A 13,249-nucleotide genomic window follows, 5' to 3' on the forward strand; every position below is an offset into this window, starting at 1 on the left:
GCAGAGCACAGCGTCGCCCACTCACCTAGTCGAGGTGACTACCATCCGGTGCCCTCCTGGTGCCACGCTGACTACTGGCTAGTAGTCACGAACTTGGTCCCCTCTGCTTTCAGGTGTCATCCATCTTCGATCCAGGCTTGGATCACTCGAACAATCTTCACTGGTTGCCTGCCAGCAACTTCTTTCTTCAGGCTCCTGGTTCGTCTACGAGGATTCCCGACGTATTTTCAGACCTATGCAGCTGGAGCCCCTGGGCTAGGTAAACTCGGCCTTTCGGTGCCCCAGCATAGCCTCACTATCCAAGGGTCAGGATCCACTGTCGTTTTCGATCTACCTAGTCGGGTTCGCCCGATAACACTAACTTTGTGAAATCTAGCTACCATAGACTTTGTCCCGCATCCCGCGTGAGAGTGCACACTCTGCACCCGAGTCCCCTAGGCCTCCGACTAGTAATCTGAAGGTTCAGTAACATAGTCCTAGCGATTCCAAAGCCTATTAGTTTAGTACTTACCTGCTAGTAATTTCGCATTCCACTTTTAGAGTATATGGTTTTTCGTGCCCCTCGGGCATTTGTGTACATTGTGCAACTTAAAGTATTTTCGTAAGAGTTTTGTTGTGTGCTTAGTACCCTGTCCTCATAAAGAGTACAGGGCTGTTGTGATCTAAATAAATACACTGTTTATTTTCATAACACTTGTGTGGTTTCCTTTCACTTGGTGTTCAAGGGGTATATGTGATGGTATAACAGCTGGCTTAACACGCCCTCTAGAGTTTAGCCCGAAGACTGCTAGTATCCACGCTACTAGGATAGCTGGTCTATAAAGTTGACTTGCAACCAATCACCATAAGGGTTGTTTGGACTGATACAAAGTGCTCACTAGAATAGTTAACATTATATATCAGGCCAACTTCTCACACATACCATATACTCTTAAGTGCATTATAATCCTCGCGGTTAAATGCTATCTTTGGTATCGCTTTTTCAAAACATGTCGAGTAAGGTGTCATACGAATTGGAATACTAACCCCTCGCCAATTCTGGCGACGGGGTTAGCATTCCACCCTTCTAGAGGGACACGACATGTGTGTAACTGTGAACCCCGGTTAAAGTTAACTCAAGCCTCAGCATCACAAAATGGATGCTGCCACCACAGACACGAGTCTGACCCCCTGCAGCTGGGAGTCCTTCCAGCGAGGGGAGCTTGGACAAAGGGTTTCCTGTCAGGGGCGGTGCTAGCACTGTAGGAAGGTACATCCTGACTATGGTTGCCCCCAACTTTTTGCCCTGTGTTTTAGCTGGTTTTGGACATAGTCGACCTGGGACCCTGCCAATCAGGACCCCAGGCCTACTGCTCTCTCTTTAAAATGGATTCCATGTACCCTAGGTACATTTCCAATTGGTACTGGGCCACCTTATCAGACCCTGTAACTCAGGGCATAGGTGTACCCAGGGCTGCCAGGGGCTGCAGCATGTATTATGCCACCCCTGGCTGGCCTCCTAAATCTGACACAACTGGCTGCATGACAGCTGGGGCAAAGTCGTGTAATCACCCTTTGCTGTAGGTGTAGTATCCCTATACCTAACCCTAAAATGGACACACAGATTCCTATCAGTCACTCTTATGGCAGGCCTTGACAATCCTGAAGGCAGAGTGCTTGGAATCGTGTGAGATGGTGCTCTGGCATGAGCTGAGCCTGTCTGCAGCTTGCGGAATCAAGTCCTAATAGCTGTTCCGTGATATCGCATACCATATACTCTTAAGTGCATTATAATCCTCGCGGTTAAATGCTATCTTTGGTATTGCTTTATCAAAACATGTCGAGTAAGGTGTCATACGAATTGGAATACTAACCCCTCGCCAATTCTGGCGACGGGGTTAGCATTCCACCCTTCTAGAGGGACACGACATGTATGTAACTGTGAACCCCGGTTAAAGTTAACTGAAGCCTCAGCTCCACAAAATGGATGCTGCCACCACAGACACGAGTCTGACCCCCTGCAGCTGGGAGTCCTTCCAGCGAGGGGAGCCTGGACAAAGGGTTTCCTGTCAGGGGCGGTGCTAGCACCGTCCCAGACATGGTTTTGTGTATCCTGGGTAGGCAGGGCTTTACAGGAAGGTGACTGCTGAGTGGCACCCCGGTGCTCACTACGCATAGGCCGGTCTGAACCAGTTCCAGGGGCACACCAGCCCCTGGCCTGGGGAAGTCCGGCATGGCTGAGGGGTGTAACCACCCCCCACCTAGTCCCACCCATAGGCAGGACCTAGTCACCGGGTCAGCCCCCTTTTTTAGTATAAAGATGGGAGCGGGCCCCCTGTTAAAATTAGATCATCTTTGGAATCAAGATACCACTTTCTTCGAAAGGACTTCACGATTTCTTCTTCAAGATTCTCCCTTGTGGCTAAGGAGTAGTCACCCTGCATCCGCAGGCACCATCCTAAAGAACACTGCGGTCTGCTGCAAGTCCTTCATCACGAATCCGACGACCCAGCTCGACGAGACCCGGCTTCCCTGGCCCCTCTGACCTCTACTCACCCCTACAGCCCAGCTGAGAACCGTGAGTGCGACGAGACCTCAAGGGACCGACGATCGCCAAGACTGCACGACATCTTTACTGCAAGCCCACCGTGTCCTCCACTGGTGAGTGCTTTGGGGTCCGAGAAGCCCCGACCCTGCGCAGCTCCAGCACCCAAGATCAGCCCCCCTGCATCTCCACGATCTGCGTGGGGCCCTTCTGCTGTTTGCTGTGCACCGCGTTGTTTGGCTACTAGCCGGCTGGCTTGTGGCCCTCTGAACGACGCCCAACGACTTCACGACTGCTGGTCTGGTTGCTCCAGGCTGGCCTTTGCTTCCTTCTTCAAGAGAGGCACCCCGGACCCTCCTGGTCCACTCCAGACGCCATTTTAGGTCCACCGCGTGGGCTTGAATTTGCCAAGGCTTTGTTGCCCAATCCTGGGTCCAGCGACGCCGACAGCTTCTATCTTCGTGGGACAGCTCGATCCTCCATCCTGGTCGCCGACAACGCCTCCTGGTCCGTGAGATCTTCGAGTCAAGCGTCACCCACTCACCTAGTCGAGGTGGCTACCATCCGGTGCCCTCCTGGTGCCCACTGACTACTGGCTAGTAGTCTCGAACTTGGTCCCCTCTGCTTTCAGGTGTCATCTATCTTCAAGATCCAGGCTTGGATCCGACTGAACTTTCTTCACTGGTCACCGGCCAGCATCTTTTCTTCCGGCTCCTGGTCCGTCTACGAGGATTCCCGACGTCTTTTCAGACCTATGCAGCTGCAGCCCCTGGGCTAGGTAACTTCGGCATTTCGGTGCCCCAGCATAGCCTCACTATCCAAGGGTCAGAATCTACTTTCGTTTTCTCCCTACCAGGTCGGGTTCGCCCGAGAACACTAACTTTCTAATTCCTAGCTACCATAGACTTTTGTCCCGCATCTCGCGTGAGAGTGCACACACTGCACCCGAGTCCCCTAGGCCTCCTAGACATAATCTAACGATTCCCTAGTCAAGTCCTAGCGATTCCAAAAGCTATTAGTACTGTACTTACCTGCTAGGAATTTCGCATTCCACTTTCAGAGTATATGGTTTTCCGTGCCCCTCGGGCATTTGTATATACTGTGCTAACTTAAGTATTTTTGTAAGAGTTTTGGTTTGTGCTCAGTACCCTGTCCTCATAAAGAGTACAGGGCTGTTGTGATCTTTAAATAAATAACTGTTTATTTTCATAACACTTGTGTGGTGTCCTTTCACTTGGTATTCAAGGGGTATATGTGTGGTAAACAGCTGGCTTAACGCGCCCTCTCGAGTCTTTAGCCTTAGACTGCTCGTATCCACGCTACTAGGATAGCTGGTCTATAAGGTTGACTTACAACCAATCATCAATAAGGGTTGCTGGACTGATACATAGTGTTCACTAGAATAGTGAGCACTGCATATCAGGCCACCTTCTCACATTGGTGAGCAGCGGTTGGGATTTGAGCTTGCTGTTGTTTTACCACAAGTATCCTAAGAATATCTTGTTGAAAGATCACATAAGTACTGTTAGGTACATATAACTAAAGCTTAGAATACTCTGAGTTCTACTGAACCAGCTGTTGTAGCTCCTCAAGGCCTAGCACACCTTGGCTGCAACTCTTAGCAAGGGATCAGTAGGTAAACACATAGTGTAGGTAGGTGCATCACTTACACCACACTAGAAGCAGTATGTCGGTCACAGGAGGAAACACTGAGTCTCCCCTTGTGTCAGTTGACCCTCCACAGGTCATCCCTTCAAAATATACTGCTCTTAGCTTCCATGAGATGAGACAAGTGTGTACTCTCAGGAAACTAAAACAGGGGTCTAACCCCACCACTTCCTTTCTGATTGGTCTCTTAGAGGCTTATGATGCCAGTAGGGCTGGTAACCCAGACCCTTCTAATCCAGAAGGAAGTATGCCCTCCTTACAGGGTCCCTTTGATATCCATCCTCTCCATGAGGCAGATGATGCTGAGGAGGAGGATGAGTTGTCTGGGGATGAGGCAGATAAGGGACAGCTAGAAGTCAGTAGACTAAGCAGGTCCAACTTAAGCAGACATGAGCTTGGTACTGGGGGACTCCTGGGCCCACTCTCAGGTCAGCTTAACATTGGGAATGGACGAGTTAGGTCTCTATCAAGAGGCTCTAGCAGATCCTTTCGAACCAATGGCTCTCTCAACTCTTCTCACAGAGGAATGTCTTCCCCTAAGAGGAGAGTGTATGAAGCTGAAGAAAGGGCAGTCAAACTGAGGATTGAAAGGGAAGAACTTGCCCTGGCCAAAGAGAGACTTGCCCTTGCTAGAGAGCAAGAATTATGTGGGCTAGTGCCCACTGGTGGCAGCAATAAACCTAGCAATAGGGAAAGGAGTTTTGATACAAAGCACCTGAATAAGATAGTGCCCCCCTTTAAAGAAGGGGATGACATCCACAAATGGATTACTGCTTTGGAGAGAGCCTGCACTGTGCAGGGTGTTCCCCAAAGTAAGTGGGCAGCTATCTTGTGGCTCTCCTTTGATGGTAAAGGTAGAGATAAGCTCCTCACCACAAGGGTGGAGGATGCTAACAATTACCAAGTCTTGAAAAATGTACTGGTTGATGGGTTTGGTTTAACCACTGAACAATACAGGATGCTGTTCAGAGACACCCAGAAAACTCAGTCTCAAGATTGGACTGACTTTGTTGATTGTGCCACTAAGGCTTTTGAAGGCTGGCTACTGGGTAGTAAGGTTACTGATTTTAAAGGATTGTATAATCTAATTATGAGGGAGCAAATCTTAAATAATTGTCAGAACCAGTTATTACATCAGCACCTGGTAGACTCTGAGTTGACCTCTCCACAGGAATTGGGTAAGAGGGCAGACAAATGGGTCAGAACCAGGGTTAGGCCTAAAAACCAGGGTGGTGACCAGAAAAAGGAATCAACCAAGCCTCAAGAGAAGGGTGGGGATAAATCCACAGAGAAGACTTCCCAAGGGCCCCAAAACTCCAACAAGGGTGGTGGGTCCCAGAACACTCCTTCAGAACAGAAGAAACCTTATTGCCATACCTGTAAACAGGTGGGCCATTACAAAAGTGATGCCAAGTGCCCTAAAAATAGCAATAAGGAAAATATACCCCCAAGTAACACTCCCAGACCTCCTGTTACCACTAGTGGTAATCCCCCAGGTGGTGGGAGTGCCCCCAAGAATGTGGTGGGCATTACTTTGGGCAATCAGGAGGACTATGGCCTAGCCAGGTTCCCTGACCACACTCTTGTCTGTGAGACTGGCATGGGGTTTGCCAACTTCACTACTGGACCCCACATTTTGGGAAAGTATAGACAAGAAGTTTTAGTGAATGGTCAGAAAGTTGAGGCATTCAGAGACACAGGGGCCAGCCTCACCATGGTGAGTGACCATCTGGTCCCCTCTGCTCAGCTGACCCCTGGTTTTACTTATCAGGTGACAGACATTCATGGAATGAAGAGAAGGCATCCCATGGCAGTAGTCAAGCTCAGCTGGGGTAATGTCACAGGGCCCATGAGAGTGGCAGTGACAGATAACCTACCTGTAGATTGCTTACTGGGGAATGACCTGGAACTCTCAGCATGGGCTGAGGTGGAGCAGGAAACTCACTCCAGAATGATAGGCCTATCCAGACAGGTTAGTGGGGCAGTAATGGCTACAGCCCCAGTCCAAGCATCATTCCTCCCTGAAAAGGTTGGAAGGGCAGTGGTAGCCACTGCCCAGGCTCAGACAGACTTTCCAGAACAGGATAGGAGGGCTGTGACAGTCACAGCCCAAACACAGACTGAGTGCCCTCCTGAAAAGGTTGGCAAGGTTGAAATGGTCTCAGCCTCTACTCAAACAGATAGTGAGGATGTGAAGCCTGAAACAATGGATCACTCCACTCAAACAGAGAGCATTGAGGAGGAAGAAGAGTCTTCCCCCTCCCAGACACTAGGTGAGAGCCAGCCTCCTCAGGGAACTGACTCTACCCCTGTTGAAGGAACTACCCCAGAGGTAGTCAGGCCTAGCCTGGCAGAGCCCCTGATGGTAGTGGACCCTTCCCAGGTGGGACCCAGTCTGGAGCAGGTAACCTGCACCTCTCTACCCTGCCTCAGTCAGCCCAGGGCTGAAGAGAGCAGGGAGGCCAGTGGTGGACCCCAAAGGGCCCCCTGTCCAAAAGAACCCCTTAATCAGCAGATTAGGATCACTGAAGCTGGTAACCCTAGCCAAGTGAAAATAGAACAGACTCCTGAGGGATCCCCCTTAAAAGCAGTTAGGGAACTCCCACAGCTGGACACTGTTGGGCACAGCCAAACATGGGGCCTAAAAACCCCAGACCTGACCTGTCCCTCCAGTAAGCCAAACAGAGGGACTCAGCCTCCAGCTTTAGGTAGCCAGAGGCTGACCCTGAGAGCTCAGGGCATCTCAGCTAAAGAAAGAAAGGCACACATGATGAATGGTGATTGGAGGAAGTTGGGCCCAAAGGTAGAGGAGCCTCACTTCAGCACTCCATCCCAGCATCAGCCTTCTTCTTTCCCAAGAAACACCAGAGATAGAGATTCCCTATGGTGGAGACCCTCAGATACCCTTAGGGTGAGGGGTTGCCTAGTGGACCATGACACAGGGGGAAACCAAGCCAGAGCTGGTACTTCCTTATATGGCCACTTAGGTAATAGAGGCTTACCTGGACAAGGATAGCCTTATCTCCTTTCGTTTGGGGGGGGGTTGTGTAGGAAGGTACATCCTGACTATGGTTGCCCCCAACTTTTTGCCCTGTGTTTTAGCTGGTTTTGGACATAGTCGACCTGGGACCCTGCCAATCAGGACCCCAGGCCTACTGCTCTCTCTTTAAAATGGATTCCATGTACCCTAGGTACATTTCCAATTGGTACTGGGCCACCTTATCAGACCCTGTAACTCAGGGCATAGGTGTACCCAGGGCTGCCAGGGGCTGCAGCATGTATTATGCCACCCCTGGCTGGCCTCCTAAATCTGACACAACTGGCTGCATGACAGCTGGGGCAAAGTCGTGTAATCACCCTTTGCTGTAGGTGTAGTATCCCTATACCTAACCCTAAAATGGACACACAGATTCCTATCAGTCACTCTTATGGCAGGCCTTGACAATCCTGAAGGCAGAGTGCTTGGAATCGTGTGAGATGGTGCTCTGGCATGAGCTGAGCCTGTCTGCAGCTTGCGGAATCAAGTCCTAATAGCTGTTCCGTGATATCGCATACCATATACTCTTAAGTGCATTATAATCCTCGCGGTTAAATGCTATCTTTGGTATTGCTTTATCAAAACATGTCGAGTAAGGTGTCATACGAATTGGAATACTAACCCCTCGCCAATTCTGGCGACGGGGTTAGCATTCCACCCTTCTAGAGGGACACGACATGTATGTAACTGTGAACCCCGGTTAAAGTTAACTGAAGCCTCAGCTCCACAAAATGGATGCTGCCACCACAGACACGAGTCTGACCCCCTGCAGCTGGGAGTCCTTCCAGCGAGGGGAGCCTGGACAAAGGGTTTCCTGTCAGGGGCGGTGCTAGCACCGTCCCAGACATGGTTTTGTGTATCCTGGGTAGGCAGGGCTTTACAGGAAGGTGACTGCTGAGTGGCACCCCGGTGCTCACTACGCATAGGCCGGTCTGAACCAGTTCCAGGGGCACACCAGCCCCTGGCCTGGGGAAGTCCGGCATGGCTGAGGGGTGTAACCACCCCCCACCTAGTCCCACCCATAGGCAGGACCTAGTCACCGGGTCAGCCCCCTTTTTTAGTATAAAGATGGGAGCGGGCCCCCTGTTAAAATTAGATCATCTTTGGAATCAAGATACCACTTTCTTCGAAAGGACTTCACGATTTCTTCTTCAAGATTCTCCCTTGTGGCTAAGGAGTAGTCACCCTGCATCCGCAGGCACCATCCTAAAGAACACTGCGGTCTGCTGCAAGTCCTTCATCACGAATCCGACGACCCAGCTCGACGAGACCCGGCTTCCCTGGCCCCTCTGACCTCTACTCACCCCTACAGCCCAGCTGAGAACCGTGAGTGCGACGAGACCTCAAGGGACCGACGATCGCCAAGACTGCACGACATCTTTACTGCAAGCCCACCGTGTCCTCCACTGGTGAGTGCTTTGGGGTCCGAGAAGCCCCGACCCTGCGCAGCTCCAGCACCCAAGATCAGCCCCCCTGCATCTCCACGATCTGCGTGGGGCCCTTCTGCTGTTTGCTGTGCACCGCGTTGTTTGGCTACTAGCCGGCTGGCTTGTGGCCCTCTGAACGACGCCCAACGACTTCACGACTGCTGGTCTGGTTGCTCCAGGCTGGCCTTTGCTTCCTTCTTCAAGAGAGGCACCCCGGACCCTCCTGGTCCACTCCAGACGCCATTTTAGGTCCACCGCGTGGGCTTGAATTTGCCAAGGCTTTGTTGCCCAATCCTGGGTCCAGCGACGCCGACAGCTTCTATCTTCGTGGGACAGCTCGATCCTCCATCCTGGTCGCCGACAACGCCTCCTGGTCCGTGAGATCTTCGAGTCAAGCGTCACCCACTCACCTAGTCGAGGTGGCTACCATCCGGTGCCCTCCTGGTGCCCACTGACTACTGGCTAGTAGTCTCGAACTTGGTCCCCTCTGCTTTCAGGTGTCATCTATCTTCAAGATCCAGGCTTGGATCCGACTGAACTTTCTTCACTGGTCACCGGCCAGCATCTTTTCTTCCGGCTCCTGGTCCGTCTACGAGGATTCCCGACGTCTTTTCAGACCTATGCAGCTGCAGCCCCTGGGCTAGGTAACTTCGGCATTTCGGTGCCCCAGCATAGCCTCACTATCCAAGGGTCAGAATCTACTTTCGTTTTCTCCCTACCAGGTCGGGTTCGCCCGAGAACACTAACTTTCTAATTCCTAGCTACCATAGACTTTTGTCCCGCATCTCGCGTGAGAGTGCACACACTGCACCCGAGTCCCCTAGGCCTCCTAGACATAATCTAACGATTCCCTAGTCAAGTCCTAGCGATTCCAAAAGCTATTAGTACTGTACTTACCTGCTAGGAATTTCGCATTCCACTTTCAGAGTATATGGTTTTCCGTGCCCCTCGGGCATTTGTATATACTGTGCTAACTTAAGTATTTTTGTAAGAGTTTTGGTTTGTGCTCAGTACCCTGTCCTCATAAAGAGTACAGGGCTGTTGTGATCTTTAAATAAATAACTGTTTATTTTCATAACACTTGTGTGGTGTCCTTTCACTTGGTATTCAAGGGGTATATGTGTGGTAAACAGCTGGCTTAACGCGCCCTCTCGAGTCTTTAGCCTTAGACTGCTCGTATCCACGCTACTAGGATAGCTGGTCTATAAGGTTGACTTACAACCAATCATCAATAAGGGTTGCTGGACTGATACATAGTGTTCACTAGAATAGTGAGCACTGCATATCAGGCCACCTTCTCACAAGCACCATCCCAGACAGGGTTTTATGTATCCTGGGTAGGCAGGGCTTTACAGGAAGGTGACTGCAAGTGGCACCCCGGTGCTCACTACGCATCTGCCGGCTAGAACCAGTTCCAGGGGCACACCAGCCCCTGAACTGGGGAAAGTCCGGCATGGGAGAGGGGTGTAACCACCCCCCTTCCTGGTCCCACCCCTAGGGCAGGACCTAGTCGCGTACCCACCCCTTTCTTTAGGATAAAGGCAGGAGCGGGGACCCTTCCAAATTAGATCATCTTTGAATTAAGAAACTACTTTCTACGAAAGGAACTCTCGACTTCTTCTCAAGATTTCTCCCTTGTGGCTAAGGAGTAGTCACCCTGCATCCGCAGGCACCATCTAAGAACTCTGCGGTTTGCTGCACGTCCTTCCTCCGGAATCCGACTGACCAGCTCGACGAGACCCGGCTTCCCTGGCACCTCTGACCTCTACCTACCTCTACAGCTAAGCTGAGAACCGTAGGTGCGACGAGACACCGAGGGACCGGCCATCATCAGAACTGCACGACTTCTATCCAGCACGACCGCCGAGGGATCCTCTGGTGAGTGCTTTGGGGTCCGAGAAGCCCCGACCCTGAGCAGCTCCTGCACAGAAGTCCAGCCCCCCAGCATCCACGAGATCTGCGTGGGGCCCTTCTGCTTTGTGGCTGCTCACCGCGTTGTCTGGCTACTAGCCCGCTGGCTTGTGGCCTTCCCGACGACGACCGACGACATCACCACTGCTGGTCTGGTTGCTCCAGACTGGCCCTTGCTCCCTTCCAAAAGAGGAGCACCCCGGACCCTCCTGGTCCACTCCAGACGCCATTTTAGGTCCACCGCGTGGGCTTGAATTTGCCAAGACTTGTTGCCCCAATCCTGGGTCCAGCGACGTCGACAGCATCAACCATCGTGGGACAGCTCGCACCTCCATCCTGGTCGCCGACAACGCCTCCTGGTCCGTGAGACTGCAGAGCCCAGCGTCGCCCACTCACCTGGTCGAGGTGACTTCGCCCGGTGCCATCCTGGTGCCCACACAATCACTGGCTAGTGATTAAGAACTTGGTCCCCTCTGCTTTCAGGTGTCTTCCATCTTCGATCCAGGCTTGGATCCATCGAACAATCTTCACTGGTCGCCTGCCAGCAACTCCTTTCTTCAGGCTCCTGGTTCGTCAACGAGGATTTCCAACGTCTTTTCAGACCTATGCAGCCACAGCCCCTGGGCTAGGTAACTTCGGCATTTCGGTGCCCCAACATAGCCTCACTATCCAAGGGTCCAGATCCACTTTCGTTTTTGACCTACCTAGTCGGGTTCGCCCGAGAACACTAACTTTGCTTTTACTAGCCTCCATAGACTTTGTCCCGCATCCCGCGTGAGAGTGCACACTCTGCACCCGAGTCCCCTAGGCCTCCTACTAGTAATCTGAAGGTTCAGTAACGTAGTCCTAGCGATTCCAAAGCCTATTAGTCCAGTACTTACCTGCTAGTAATTTCGCATTCCACTTTCATAGTATATGGTTTTTCGTGCCCCTCGGGCATTTGTGTAAATTGTGCAACTTAAAGTATTTTCGTAAGAGTTTTGTTGTGTGCTTAGTACCCTGTCCTCATAGAGAGTACAGGGCTGTTGTGATCTAAATAAATACACTGTTTATTTTCATAACACTTGTGTGGTGTCCTTTCACTTGGTGTTCAAGGGGTATATGTGATGGTATAACAGCTGGCTTAACACGCCCTCTAGAGTTTAGCCCGAAGACTGCTCTTGTCCATGCTACTAGGATAGCTGGTCTATCGGTTGACTTACAACCAATCATCATAAGGGTTGTTTGGACTGATACATAGTGATCACTAGAATAGTGAACACTGAATATCAGGCCAACTTCTCACATTGGTGAGCAGCGGTTGGGATTTGAGCTTGCTGTTGTTTTACCACACGTATCCTAAGAATATCTTTGTGAAAGATCACATAAGTATAAGGTACATATAACTTAGCTTAGAATACTCTGAGTTCTACTGAACCAGCTGTTGTAGTTTAACCAGGCTTAGCACACCTTGACTACAACTCTTAGCAAGGGATCAGTAGGCAAATAGTGTAGGTAGGTGCATCACTTACACCACACTAGAAGCATGTCTAACCACGGAGAGTCTTCAGAGACCCCTCTTGTGGTTGTGGACCCTCCACAGGTCCCTTCTAGATATGCTGCTCTTAGCTTCCAGGAGATGAGACAAATCTGTACATCCAGGAAGCTAAAACAGGGTTCAAACCCTATCATTCCCTTTCTGATTGGTCTCTTAGACTTATGATGCCAGGAGGTCTGCCAACGCAGATCCTTCTCATCCAGATAGGAATATGCCCCCCTTACAGGGTCCCTTTGATAACCATGACCACCCCCTCCAGGAGGCAGATGATGCTGAGGATGAGGATGAAGATGAGTTATCAGGGGAGGAGGCAGACAAAGGTCAGGTAGAAGTCAGTAGACTCACTAGGACCAACTTAAGTAGGCATGAGAATGGATTTGGGTGACCCCCAGGGCCACTCTCAGGCAGACTTAACATTGGGAATGGACGAGTTAGGTCTCTATCTAGAGGCTCTAACAGATCCATTCGAACCAATGGCTCTCAGACCTCTTCTCATAGAGGGATGTCATTCCCTAAGAGAAGGGAGCATGAAGCTAAGATGAGGGAAGCCAATCTGAGGATTGAAAGGGAAGAACTTGCCCTGGCCAAAGAGAGGCTTGCCTTTGCTAGAGAGCAAAAGTTAAGTGGGTTAGATCTCACTGGTGGCAGCATTCTCCCAAGAGAAAAAGACAGGAGGTTAGACACTAGACACTAGACACCTGAGTAAGATAGTGCCCCCATTTAAACAAGGGGATGATATCCACAAATGGATGACTGCTTTGGAGAGGGCCTGCACTGTACAGTGTGTCCCCCAGAGTCAGTGGGCAGCTATCTTGTGGCTCTCCTTTGAAGGCAAAGGTAGAGATAAGGTCCTCACTACTAAAGCTGAGGATGCTAACAATTACCAAGTCCTGAAGAATACACTAGTTGATGGGTTTGGTTTAACCACTGAACAGTACAGGTTGATGTTCAGAGACACCCAGAAAACTCAGTCTCAGGATTGGACTGACTTTGTTGATTGTGCCACTAAGGCTTTTGAAGGCTGGCTACTGGGAAGTAAGGTTACTGATTTTAAAGGATTGTACAATCTAATTATAAGAGAGCAAATCTTAAGTAATTGTCAGAACCAGTTATTACACCAACACCTGGTAGACTCTGATCTGACC

General features: G+C 50.7%; 1 protein-coding gene across 6 annotated transcripts in view; it reads right to left on the minus strand.

The window, feature by feature from the left end:
• GBF1 (golgi brefeldin A resistant guanine nucleotide exchange factor 1) overlaps positions 1–13,249 on the minus strand; it is a 2,509,897-nt gene that overhangs the window by 465,708 nt on the left and 2,030,940 nt on the right. The gene's annotated exons all lie outside the window — the stretch shown is intronic.

The sequence above is a fragment of the Lissotriton vulgaris genome, chromosome 5, assembly GCF_964263255.1.
Source record: "Lissotriton vulgaris chromosome 5, aLisVul1.2, whole genome shotgun sequence".
In the NCBI taxonomy this organism is placed as follows: domain Eukaryota; kingdom Metazoa; phylum Chordata; class Amphibia; order Caudata; family Salamandridae; genus Lissotriton; species Lissotriton vulgaris.